The 13,534-nt window shown below is 40.1% G+C and overlaps 1 protein-coding gene across 7 annotated transcripts in view; it reads left to right on the top strand.

The window, feature by feature from the left end:
* Positions 1–13,534, top strand: part of ATG5 (autophagy related 5) — a 121,609-nt gene that overhangs the window by 61,965 nt on the left and 46,110 nt on the right. The window lies entirely within an intron of this gene.

Genomic DNA, 13,534 nt, shown 5'->3' with positions numbered 1-13,534 from the left:
CTACTGACAGTGTAGTTAACCCACCTCCACGAGAGTTGGTAGCTATGTTGCTCTCCTGTTGACATCGTGGTGTCTCCACTGGAAGTTAGGTTGGTATAATTATGTTGCTCAGGGTTGTGGATTTTTCACACCCCTGAGCTATGTAATTACAGTAGAACACCAGAGTTATGAACTGACCAGTCAACCCCACACCTCATTTGGAACCAGAATTACGCAATCAGGCAGCATTAAAGATGACCAAAAAAAAAAAAGGCAAATACAGTACCATGGTAAATGTAAACTTTAAAAAAAAAAAAAAAAGGGAAAGCAACATTTTTCTTCTGCATAGTAAAGTTCCAAAGCTGTATTAAGTCAATATTCAGTTGTAAACTTTTTTGAAAAAAAACATAATGTTTTGTTCAGAGTTACAAACAGCCTCCATTCTCGAGGTGTTCATAACTCTAAGGTTCTACTGTATAGCAATGTTAGTTTGTAAGACTTAGGGTATGTTTACACTACAAAATTTAAGTCAACCTAAGTTACATTGACGTACAACCATCTAAGTAATTCAATTGGTCCTTGTGTCGGTGGTGCATGTCCTCACCAGGAGTGCTTGCACTGGTTTAACTGTCAGTGTTGGGCATTGTGGAAATGCTTCTGAAAGACAACAACAGTTGATGTAAGCGCCGCAGTGTCTATATTAACACTGCGTCAACCTGACTACATCAGCTTAAGTGCTATGCCTCTTGCAGAGATGAAGTTAAGTCGGTGTAGTGGGTAAGTAACATCAGTGGGAGCTACATTTTAGTGTGGATGCTTACCGAGTTAGGTCATTATGAACTGACTTATGTCGACCTAACTGTGTAGTGTAGACCAGGGATCAGCCTCTGAGTACCTTTCCCAAACCTGAATAAGAGCTCTCTGTAGCTCAAAAGCTTGTCTCTTTCACCAGCGGAAGTTGGTCTAATAAAAGATATTACCTCACCCACTTTGTCCCTCTTATAGACAAATAAGAAATGATCCCTACTTGAAGAACTTTCTGTAATATCTGCCCTTGAAGGCTCCACTGTACACAAAACAGCCAGAGTTCACCCTCAACTGAAGAGCTTGAGGCAAGCATTTCAGGAGGAACGTTTTCCTCAGCCTCTGGAGAAGCATCATCTTATTTTCTGTCATTATAGGCCCCATGAGAGAGCAAGTGGGATAGGTATTGTCTTTGAAAAATTACTCACCTTGCTAATTTCACTTAGAACATCTGTTGCTCCTATCTGTTCTAATCACGCTACTTTATTTTGAAAAGACAAGTTTTAACACAATAAAATACTACTTAACTATTCTTATAGCATACTTAGTATGTGAATGTAATGTGTAATATTGAAAAAGGTGCAAATTTAAGTAATCTCAAAAAGGAATTGAATTAGGTTTTTAGAAATTTTCAGTGATGCATTTTTTATCTCTGTGATATCTGGTAGTATGGAACTGCCCTGCTACTATTGCAGGAGTCAGAAAATTTTTTGTAGCTCATATAGCGAGCAAAGCTTATACTAGTCAAAGCTAAGCTAGTCAATGACATTGGGTCTACCTCCCAGCTTGTAAAGACAAGAGCAACCCACACTTAGGGCATGTCTACACTTACCTCTGGAGCGATTGATCCAGCAGGGGTCGATTTATCACGTCTAGTGAAGATGCGATAAATCGATCGCCGAGTGCTCTCCCGTCAACTCTGGTACTCCACCGGAGCTAGAAGCGTAGGCTGAGTCAACGGGGCAGCGGTCGACCTACTGCAGTGAAGACACCGCGGTAAGTAGGTCTAAGTACGTTGACTTCAGCTACGTTATTCACGTAGCTGAAGTTGCATAACTTAGATTGATCCCCTCTCTGTCCCCACCAGCATAGACCAGGCCTCAGATTTTTGCACACTAAAAAGTAGCAGAGAGTAGTTCTTTGTTAAAGTGTAAAATTGTAAATCGTGGTGGCTGATTCAGAATTAAAAGTTCCTCCTTTTGCAGACTATGCAAAAATTGTTTAAAGACTGTCTATATACTCTAGTCAGTCTGTTTTATAAACCCCTTCATGTTAAATTACACATTTACCTATCAGAGAGGTAGCTGTGTTAGTCTGGATCTGTAAAAGCGGCAAAGAGTCCTGTGGCACCTTATAGACTAACAGACATATTGGAGCATAAGCTTTTGTGGGTGAATACCCACTTCGTCGGAACGACTATACTGAGACAGAGCAATAGTCCATCTAGCCCAGTATCTTTTCTTCTAACAGCGACCAATGACAGGTGCTTCACAGGGAATGAACAGAACAGGCCATCATCGAGTGATCGGTCCCTTTTCATAAAACAAAATGTAAAATGAGTTTGTCCATTTTCTGCTGTTTGCATTGTATGATGATTAATAAATTGAAAAGCAGATTGGAGAATGTATGGGATATTAATTCGGTGCTTCTAAACTTAATGAATGACTAATTGAGTAAATTAGTTGCTTTTTATTTTTAGTTCCAGAAATGTTGGTTTATAGAATGTTTAGACTAGATTTAGAGACCATAGCTACATTTAGGGATCATCAGAATCTTTGAGAATTCTCCTTATCTCCATTCCTCAACTCCAAACCTATCTGCAATATCTATGTTTATTTCTAATGTAAGAATATGATTAGTCTCTTTATTTTTGCCCAAGAGTTTTCTTTTAGCAGAATGTTAAGATTCTGGAGAAAAGTCATGGAATTCTTTAATTTTTCTTTCCTCTGTGCCTTCTGCTTTCTTATGGCATGAAGTTTGGTGTTATGTTTTGAGTTGAGTTTAAGGCGCTGTTGTATACTCATCCAAAATTCAGTTACAAGAGAATCAGTCAGTCATGCTATTTTGATGGTCTGTCTTCATAAATTACATCCAAAATGTATCCTGCAAATGATTAAAGGTGTTGAAGTTTTCTACCAGTCACTATAAAAAGGAGATCTGGTAATGCTGAATATATCAGTATTACTTTATACTGGATCTAAATGCTTTATTAACATTTCTAAAGAAGTTTACAATTGTTTTGTAGTAACTTTGTGTTTAGATTTAATTAAGACAAATTTACTGTCATAGTGAAACTTTAAAGATTGAGAACGGAAGTCACAGTTATTTTGTGAGCGCTATCAGAAATTGTAGCAGATGGTAAGCTCTGTATGTGTGCATCAAAACCTATAGATGCAATTTTCTCCTAGCATCGTCTTTGGTCACTGACTAATTTGTTTACTGCTCGGTGCTAATGTTTTTGCAGCAACAGAAATGGACTCATTAAGTGGAGATAGTGCTGATTAAATAATGTAGGGATCCCATACCCTGTGTAAAAACAATTTTTATATCTTTACATGTAAAGCCCATATTGGCATCGCAAACAGCCCTTAATTTCTCTTCACAGAGACATACGCAGAATGTTTCAGGTTGAATGACAAATTCTGTAGTTTTAGATCTGGAAAGTTGAGCAATGAGGCCTAATCCTGCCTTGTTTGTTGAAACAGTGAGGAGTAGAAATGCAGTTCATTGTGTCCTCTGCCACAAAGGATCATGTAGCTAGGACAAGATTCCTTGCAGAGGGGTGGGGCACAATAATATGTGTTGCATTATGCTGCTTCACATTGCAGGGATAATGTGCACAGCCACAGTCTGTCAATTAGTACTAGCTGCTGATGGCAATATATGTATTTATTGGATTGGGTGAACCAGACGATATTGGGTGGGATTTTCAAAACCCAAACTATTCAAAACTGCTCACATTGAATTCACACCAGCACGACCTTAACTGTGCTCTTCTGGAGCTGGCGGTACTCATTGAGCATTACCTACATATATTGCAGTTGCATGCACTGTTGGGTATAGTTGAATTGAATGGTGGAGAGATTAATTGGAGTAGGTTGGTAGAGCTGTGATAGTGATATGAGATCTGAGCCCCCTGATTGGTGTGATCAGAGGAAAGAGGTGCATGTGTACCTTGAGGGATCCAAGATACATTATTTCAGCACTAAGTTGTGGAAGTTGTGTCGGTAGCAGGGTACAGGGGTCATCTAACCATGGGGATTGTCAGCAGTGAGGTGGGATATGAGAGCAGTCTGTGGTTTTAATGATGGGTAAGTGAAAGTATAATGTTAGATGGAATCCAGTAATCAGGACTGACGGTGTTGTAAAATGAGAGTAAAGGAAGTTGTAAAATACGTACAAAGTTGTTTCTGGGGAGTAAGCTCAGTGTTTGAGTACAGAACAGTTCAGGTAGCTCCTAGTCAGTACAGCTCACCTAAAAACCAGTTTTGCCTTGGCTAAGAGAAGATATTAGACTTTGTGCTGCAGTTGTCATGTGTCTCTGTTCTCTGAGCGTGCACTGTCTGGAAAGGCAGAAATGAGTATGTGCGCTATGCGCATGATTGGGTCCCCCTCAAAGAGGGCAACGTTAAAGCTCTATCGGCATGTACCTTAACTCTGTTTCCTAGTTTTCAGTGGCTTGCGTTTTTGCTGAACTTGATGTTCAGAAAAGACATGAGATACTTCTGGGCAACTTTAACTCTGCCTTAACAAAGGTTTTGTCAGTGAATTTCCTAGTTTCTTTTAACAGACAAAGAAATCTTTGTAATAGGAATAATTGGTCATTTAGGCAGCTGTAGTTGTCACCTAGGCTTGCAGTCGATATGCTACTGTAGCTAAGTAATAACAAAGTGTATGTGTGCATTGTGATAAAATACCTGCATTATCAAGTCTCAGAGCCAGAGTCAGCTGACTTGGGCTGTGGGGCTAAAAATAGAAGTGTAGATGTTTGGACTTGGGCTGAAGCTTGGGCTCTGAGATCCTCCCCCTTGTGAAGTCTCAGAGCCCAAGCTCCAGTCGAGCCTGAATGTCTCTGCTGCAATTTTATAGCCCTGAGTCCGCTGACTGGACCAGCCGTGAACATGTTGCAGGTTTTTTATTGCAGAGTAGACGTTCCCAGAAAAACCTTGCTCTTGTGTAGCGTTTTTCATCAATAGATCTTAGAGAACTTAACATCCTTATTCCCATTTTACAGTGAGGTAAAATGACTTGCCCAAAGTCACCCAGCAGGTGAATGGCAGAACCAGGAATAGCTGCTATCCAGTTGTCTCTCCACAATGCTGCACAGTTGCTATGTGATTCCTCAGAGCTCCTACCCTGCCCTGTTCATTTTGTTGTAGTGCAGTAGGGATAACAGTTCTAGTGCATTGTGATGGAGAGGGCTGGTGAGAGAAATCACAGACATGGCGTGTGTCCCAAAAGCTTGACAGGCTTTTTTTTTTTTTCAACATGGCGCTTACAATTACTTTAAGTGTGTGAGAGAAGAGTGTCTCTCTTTCTCCACCCCCACCATTCCCCACAACGTATAACCCCCCTAACAGCATTTCCAGATCACTTTCCCCTTCCTGTCCCATTAAGCCATTATTTAGCACTGTAGAAGACATTAACATATGATAAGTTGCTCTTTGCTGTCACTTTCTGCCTGCTGCTGTATACACATATCCAAGGCAGCAGCCTAGTGCGCACTTTCTTGATTATGTAGGCTACGATACACACTGGACTGGGTGTCTCATACCTAATACACCCCCATAGCTGGGCCCCCATCTCTGCTTCCATCAGGTTTCCCAGTCTTGTCCCAAGCCTGACTGCCTCCCCCTTTCCAAGCTGCCCTCTCCCACACACACAGTATCCAGCCCTCCGCCGCACACGGGGTGATGCTTACGTTCAGTTCTTGGATGTCAGACTTTAAATTTGTGTTACCTTTGTCCCCACTCCATTCCCCAGATTTTGGCACACATGGGAGAATCAGAAACCCATAGATGGACAAGGGCCCCTCAGATCCTGGCACACATAGGGAAGGCAGGAGAGGGTCTCAGACACTCCCAGAAAGTAAAGGCCCCCAATCTTTGCTCATATGAGAGAAGGCAGGGAGAGGGCTCAGATACCCCTATGGGAGTAGGGTCCCCCAGTTCCCAGAAAACCCACAAAGACTTGGGAGAGGGACTCAGATGTTCTCCACAGGGCTGGGAGCTCATATCCTGGCTTATGTGGAGGGGACAGGTAAGGCAGACTCCTCTGGAGTGACATGGGTCCCAAGATTGCAACACCCACACAGGGGGTAGGGAGAGGGCTTCAGACCCTCCCCCAGATCCTGGTGTATACAGAATGTAGGGCTGACAGACACCCCTTCCCCTATTTTCCACACTTCCCCTTGCTACCCCCCATCCCTTCATTCCTCCTGACCTGAGTCCCTACCACCGATCCCCATTTATCCCCCTTTCCATAAACCATCTTCCCGTGCCTCAGCCCCAAACCCCTTCCCTGTTCTTCCCCAGAGCCCCACCCTTTGATACTCCTCCCTTCTCAGCAAATATTTCATGTGTAACTTATTTTCTTTTCAAATATAGCTTGAGCACCTTCTGAATTATTTGCTGTATTAAGTTAGGCATTGAACCCTACGTATTGTGGAATTGTCTTTTTAAGGAGTCAGTTCTGGGGCAAATGTTGGCAGTTATGTAATGGAGGGTTGCAGACAGCTGGTAGCATACAGAGAGCCACAGGGCTTGTGTGGATGTCTGTGGCCTCAGATGTGTCTTTTGAGAGCCACAGGGATTCTAGGACCAGTCCCCTTTCTGTTCTGTGAGGGGGAAACGCCTCTTCTTCTCTTCACCACAAATAACCTTGAGGAAACTCTGCAAAGGGAACCGCATAGATTCTTGTATGTGAGTTTTTTCATCTAAGGGAATGAGCTGGATCATAATAAAAATACAATAGATGAAAATCAGTCCTAACAGTGCTCAAACTGTATCCATGGGGAAAGTTGTTAAAGAAACAGAAAATAAAATAATATTCAAATGCACTTTTCAGTAAAGGATTGGTATTTTCACAATTGAAAAGCTGTTTCTTTTGCAAAGCATATCTATTAAAATACATTTTTAAAGAAGAATATGAATCAGACCTCATGTGGGATCCAAATTTAATGGTGTGTGGGAGCAAGACAAGGCAAAAATAAACACTGGTAACTCAGAACTAAACTAACCACAGGTCATTTTAAGTCTTTCTTCAGCACGTCTTCTAAATGTACTAACTAGAGCAGAGTTATAATCCTATTATTTTCCACAGCCCACTGAAAACAGAATAAAGTTATAAAGTCAAAGCAGCAAAATCATAATTAACTGATCAGTGGAATGGGCAATCTTAAGTTGGTGAACCAAAAAGACTTTGGGAGTTCGATTATACTACTTCTAATTATCCAAACCATTTCTTAAAGAACTATTTAAATGTAGGTTGCTACACTTTCAGTTGCCAGTTACACCAAAACTAAATCTCATTATCTTCTAATAGATAATCATGGAATCATAGAATATCAGGGTTGGAAGGGACCTCAGAAAGTCATCTAGTCCAACCCCTTGCTCAAAGCAGGACCAATCCCCAACTAAATCATCCCAGCCAGGGCCTTGTCAAGCCTGACCTTAAAAACTTCTAAGGAAGGAGATTCCACCACCTCCCTAGGTAACGCATTCCAGTGTTTCACCACCCTCCTAGTGAAAAAGTTTTTCCTAATAGCCAACCTAAACCTCCCCCACTGCAACTTGAGACCATTCCTCCTTGTTCTGTCATCTGCTACCTCTGAGAACAGTCTAGATCCATCCTCTTTGGAACCCCCTTTCAGGTAGTTGAAAGCAGCTATCAAATCCCCCCTCATTCTTCTCCTCCGCAGACTAAACAATCCCAGTTCCCTCAGCCTCTCCTCATAAGTCATGTGTTCCAGTCCCCTAATCATTTTTGTTGCCCTCCGCTGGACTCTTTCCAATTTTTCTACATCCTCCTCGTAGTGTGGAGCCCAAAACTGGACACAGTAGTCCAGATGAGGCCTCACCAATGTCGAATAGAGGGGAACGATCACGTCCCTCGATCTGCTGGCAATGCCCCTCCGTATACATCCCAAAATGCAATTGGCCTTCTTGGCAACAAGGGCACACTGTTGACTCATATCCAGCTTCTCGTCCACTGTAACCCCTAGGTCCTTTTCCGCAGAACTGCTGCCGAGCCATTCGGTCCCTAGTCTGTAGCGGTGCATTGGATTCTTCCGTCCTAAGTGCAGGACTCTGCACTTGTCCTTGTTGAACCTCATCAGATTTCTTTTGGCTGAATCCTCTAATTTGTCTAGGTCCTTCTGTATCCTATCCCTACCCTCCAGCGTATCTACCACTCCTCCCAGCTTAGTGTCATCTGCAAACTTGCTGAGGGTGCAATCCACACCGTCCTCCAGATCATTTATGAAGATATTGAACAAAACTGGCCCGAGGACCGACCCTTGGGGCACTCCACTTGATACCAGCTGCCAACTAGACATGGAGCCATTGATCACTACCCGTTGAGCCCGACGATCTAGCCAGCTTTCTATCCACCTTATTGTCCATCTTATATTGCTGAAATAGAGGCGCTTTCTCCCTTTTACTTCTCCTTAATAAATTTGAAGGTGAAGGAGTATTAATGTCTCCAATACTGTTATGTATCTAAACACACTGTTTTACCTGTACAAATGCTGTAGCCACCCAGAATCATGCATAGATTCTAGGATTTCCTCCCCACCCTTACTTTATAACACCAGTTCCTTCTCCACTTCCTAGTAGTACAGTCCTGGGGAGCAAGATGGACAACAGATAGTTTCCCCAACCACCGACAAAGCCTGCATCTGAGTTGTACGAATGATGCAGTAGATACCCTTTGTCATCCTTTGGTACGCAGTATATCTACTAGATGAAGGGGAAAGAATCCTGAATACTTTGAAAGTTTAAATCTTCCTCTTGGTATTACCTAGCTGACAACTGATTTACTATACCTGGTGACTTGTAAATTCTGTAGAGAGAAATATTTTTTCTTTAGAACAAGAAATTGTACATTATGGAAGAACTGATGAGATATTTACCATAGCTTCACCTGAGTTTTATATATATAATATATTCATTGTATTAATGTTGATGTAAAGTAGACACACAATTTTAATTTACAAATATACCTTCGAGCCCACCCAAATGTAAATATTAATCAAGGAGGGTCTAGACCCACAGCATTGGAGACCACAAATACCTCAAATGTACACTGCATTAGTAGGACATATTTTAGTCAAAAAGTAATAAAGTAGATTTTTCTTGAAACTTTACACAGGTCTGCCAAATTTACTATGTTGTCTGTTTAGCTGTCCTTTTAAAGAGTAAATATTTTTACTGTATTATTTAAATGTCTTAATTCATGACTTCATAACAAAAGGGGACGGGGGAAATCACACTTAGTTTATCACTGATCTTTGAAGAGAAATATTAAATGTGATGGTCAGTGACCTGAAGAGGGCAACACAACACAAGTTTCTGTATTTACTGTGGTACTGTACAAATTGCTATTTTTTTAAACTATCCATAAATCATTGTGTAACTTTTTTCTTACAATGCAATTTCACAAAAGGGCTTTTTAATGTAGGTTAAACTTAGTCCCTGAATATATTCACGCTTTTTAGAAAGAATAAAGTAGCATTTCGATGTGACAGAAAATATGGTTAGTTTGTCTAAGGAACTGAATGTTTACAGAAAGTCAGCTAGGAATTTAAGTGGCCTAAAGGAAAATTGGACTATCCCTCTGGTCCGAAGTAAAAGTGAGAAGGCTTTTTTATTATTACAGTTGTGCTAATTTGTCATAAGCTTTCTCAGAACTACACTCAGCGACTTACTCTGAATAGCCATAGGCAATAGCAATGAATATGAATAAGTAACATTTTAGAAATATGAGTATTCTGCATCAGAACTTAACCTCATATTGTGTGTGTTTTAGAGATAAGGAAAAATAGCATGCTTCAAAGGGTTACCTTTTTTCTAAAATCTACTGTTCCATTTTAAAAATTAGGTGAAGAGAATTGTTTGTGTATTGGGGGGATTCTTAAATTACTAGCTGAGTCAGTACTGTGTATATAAATAGATTACAGTTCAGTTTGGTACCTATAGTATTTACTTTTCATAGCTCTGGTATAAGAACAAATTAAAAGTTAGTGTCCTTTTAATTTTACTATTTTAATATACTGCAGTACACAGCAGCTTAGTTGAGATTCAGTATCAATCAAAATGCCTACAATATATGTGTGGCTTATGAAATGCCTATTTAATATGAACATTTGCTTTTCTTAAGCAAAGGAAGTTGCTGAAGAACTTAGTAGTTTGGAGGAGTTAAGAAGAGAGTTAAGAGGAGAGAAGCTGCAGAAGGAGCAGGAAGGGTCCATGAAACATCAGCATAAACTAACTACGTGTCTTGAACTAGCACAGCCATATCAAAAGTTAGAATGATTTGGTGAAAATGGCTTTTGTTCAGATTCTGCAGTCTGCCCATCTCTATCTTAAGTGATAGGGACCTCAGTTGTACATTGAGAGATGCCTGGCACAGCCAAACACCCATGTGAAGCCCCTTGGATTTCACTGGGGCTCTGTGCAAGCTTAACCCTGTGCCCACAAGGTTCTCAGTGCAGGAGTGTAGCTCTGGATTGGAAAGTAAGTTTTAGATACCACTGGCTATTTTGGGTCTTAGTAAGAAATATCCTGTTTTGGCCGATAAATAGTTTCTCATGTGAAAATCACCTTATTAGTGGTATACTATTTGATATCTTAACTAGCCTGAATTGTATATCTGTGGACTATATACAATGTAATTGGAAGTGTTCCATAATGGAACCATAATCCATAGTTAAACCAATAGGAACTATTTCATTCTAAACTCTATTTTCATCCCATCTGATCTGTTCTCTAATCTATTTAGGGTCTTACAGGGCCTGTCCCTGTGGCATCTAAGTGTCTACCTTTATTATACTTTTGTTGTGAAAATTGTTATACTATTTTTAAAGTGAGAAGAAACCTGAACAAATTGTGTTTTGAGTTATAATGTAGTTGAATTAAAAACCTGACTTTCTGTGAAATGTACTGTCTTTAGCTATTCATAACTCAAAAATGTCTTAGCTTCTTATGTGCTTAGTTCTTCCTAAATACAGATTTGCAGGCTACTTTTGAGCAAAAATTGGTACCCTTCGGTGTGGATTTTTATATAAAACTTAAACCTAAGTAGTAAATCAAATTAAAGATAGCAACTTTGAACTGTCTGGTGCCAATATCTCTGGCAACAAACTGAATCTATGTAAATGAGTATGCAGCAGAGCTAAATTTAGAACCTCAGATTTTAACCAGTGTCTTTATTCACTACACAAAACTCTTAGCATTTAACTGTTCAGTTTTAAAAATCAGAAAATTCCAAGTTTCCCACAATAACTTTGACCATTCCTTCAAAGGGATGCATTACAGTATAGTAATGAGTCAAATAAGGGCATAACTGCCTTAATACTTAAATTAAGTGAGAACATTGTAGGTCACTTAAAAATTGGGTCATATTGGGTCACTTAAAAATAATTCTATAGGCTGATTATTTTCCTATATGCATTTTACTCAGCTTGTACAACACACATTGACCTGTCTGTTCCATTTATATTCAGTTCCATTTGACATCTCATTACAAAATGAGAATTAAAAGATTTTCTTTTCCAGCTGGAACTTTCAAACCAACTCTGATTTCTTGTTATGACCATACTCCTTTGTAGTTAGGTCACCCATACCTTCAGTTCATAGCAAGAAACTATTCTCCTGGAGTAAGGGGGAAGTAGGAATGGAATTGTTAGATGGGTGGGTCTCTAGCACAATTCCTTCGGAGATTATTTCTGGGGTGGTGCAGTTTATGCACTATCCCTTGTTTGGGGCTATGGCAAAAGGCAGTCTAGTTCATAATGAAAATTTTAAAATCATCTTTGATAATTCCCTCTGCATAGTAAATCTGTGAATCTTAGTTTAATTTCACATTTTTAAAGCTGCCTAGTTATACATTTACCCAATATGTCAGAATATTTTGCTTAATTTTCAGTTTTAATTTCCTTTTTTTAGATTGAAATAAAAAAGATTCATGTTAAATTTGTGAAGCAAACTGAAAAGTCAGGATAGGCAAAGGTGTACACTGTTCTGAGTCTGTTGGAAAAGACCAATAAATATTTTCAGGCAGTCTGAAAATAAATTTGTGTACATGGAACAAACCAAAAAAAAAAAAAAAGGGAATGACAACATAGTCTAGGAATATGGTCTGAATTAACAAGTGTAAGAAATGTCTGAAAGTATTCTAATATTAAACTGCAGGAATTTAGTTGAAGTTCTTAGCTGGCTAATTCCTTGCCACATGTGCAGCTGATGTGGGTTGGATATATTGCTGAGTATACATTTTTCAAAATTTTAATTTGTTTGGCTAAATATCTAGCTATTTGTTTCTTGTTATATTTACAATATGCTGACCCTTAAAAATGTTCCTTATATATTCCTTATATATTCATTTTAGGAAAGAAGCAGTTTAGTTTTGGAAAAGGAAATGGGATGATAGATGGTCCATTCACCATTAGATGGTTGTTGGAAAAGAAGCTGGAGGGAAACATCAAGCATGGATGGGCTTTCCTCAGTTTGGAGAAGGCATTTGAGAAAGTACCTAGGCTTGTGCCTCTGCTACAATTCTGTGGGGTACAGGAGGACCATGTCCAGGTGGTGATGGGTTTGTCTGACAAAGGTGCGGATGATTTTTGGTTGTAATGTAGGGTTTTGAAAGGAAGGTTGGGCACCACTCAGCACTTAACCCATTACTGTTCATAATTGTGATGGACTTCATAAGTAAGCAAATCCAAATGGTTTGAAGTTGATCTATGCAGACAATACTGTGCTAATGGCCAGTAGTGAGTACTATTTGGTCCAGACAATTGATTCTTGAACAGGATATTAACAAGCGGTGGCCACAAAATTAGTAAAGAGGAGACTGAAGTCATGTGGGTGACTCAAGTGGACCCAAGACAAATGGAATATCAACATTGAGAGCCAGCACCTAAATCATCTTTCTGCATTTAAATACCTTGGGGCTGGTTAGTGGCCAATGGAGAAACCAACAGAGAATTGTGAGCAAGGCTGCTGAGCACATGGGAAGTCTGGTACAAGACAAGTGGAGTGATTTATGATAAACAGATACCCAGACTATTTAAGGGACAACTGTATCAAACCATGATTGACCAGCTGTTCTGTACAGATCAGAGACATGGGCAACCAAAGAGAAGAACTTGAGAAGACTTGAAGCCATTGCAATTGGTTGTCTGAGGGCAGCGAGAGGAGCGACATTGTTGGATCACATGCAGAATGATTGTAACCAAGAGTGAGACCAGCATCCGAGGTATCAGAGAGAAGCTGCAAGAGAGGAGGTTGTGATGATCTGTGCATGTATGAAGGATGGATGAAGGAAATCCTGTTAGGGAGGCATTTGAGATTAGAGTTCATCGGCAGAGAGCAAGGAGATGGACAAGAAAACAGAGGATATATTTTGTGTGGGAGGACAGAGTGGATATGGAGTGAGCATTGGACCAGGAAGCCTGGAAAAGACTGAGCTGGTGACCCAACCCCAGCTAGCTGGGAAATGGGAAGGAGAAGAAGAAGAGTGTATTGCAAGC

Source organism: Lepidochelys olivacea (assembly GCF_965140295.1).
Source record: "Lepidochelys olivacea isolate rLepOli2 genome assembly, chromosome: 3".
NCBI classification, from domain to species: Eukaryota; Metazoa; Chordata; order Testudines; family Cheloniidae; genus Lepidochelys; species Lepidochelys olivacea.
The sequence above is the reverse complement of the archived record's forward strand: the minus strand, read 5'-3'. Positions and strand labels throughout refer to the sequence as shown.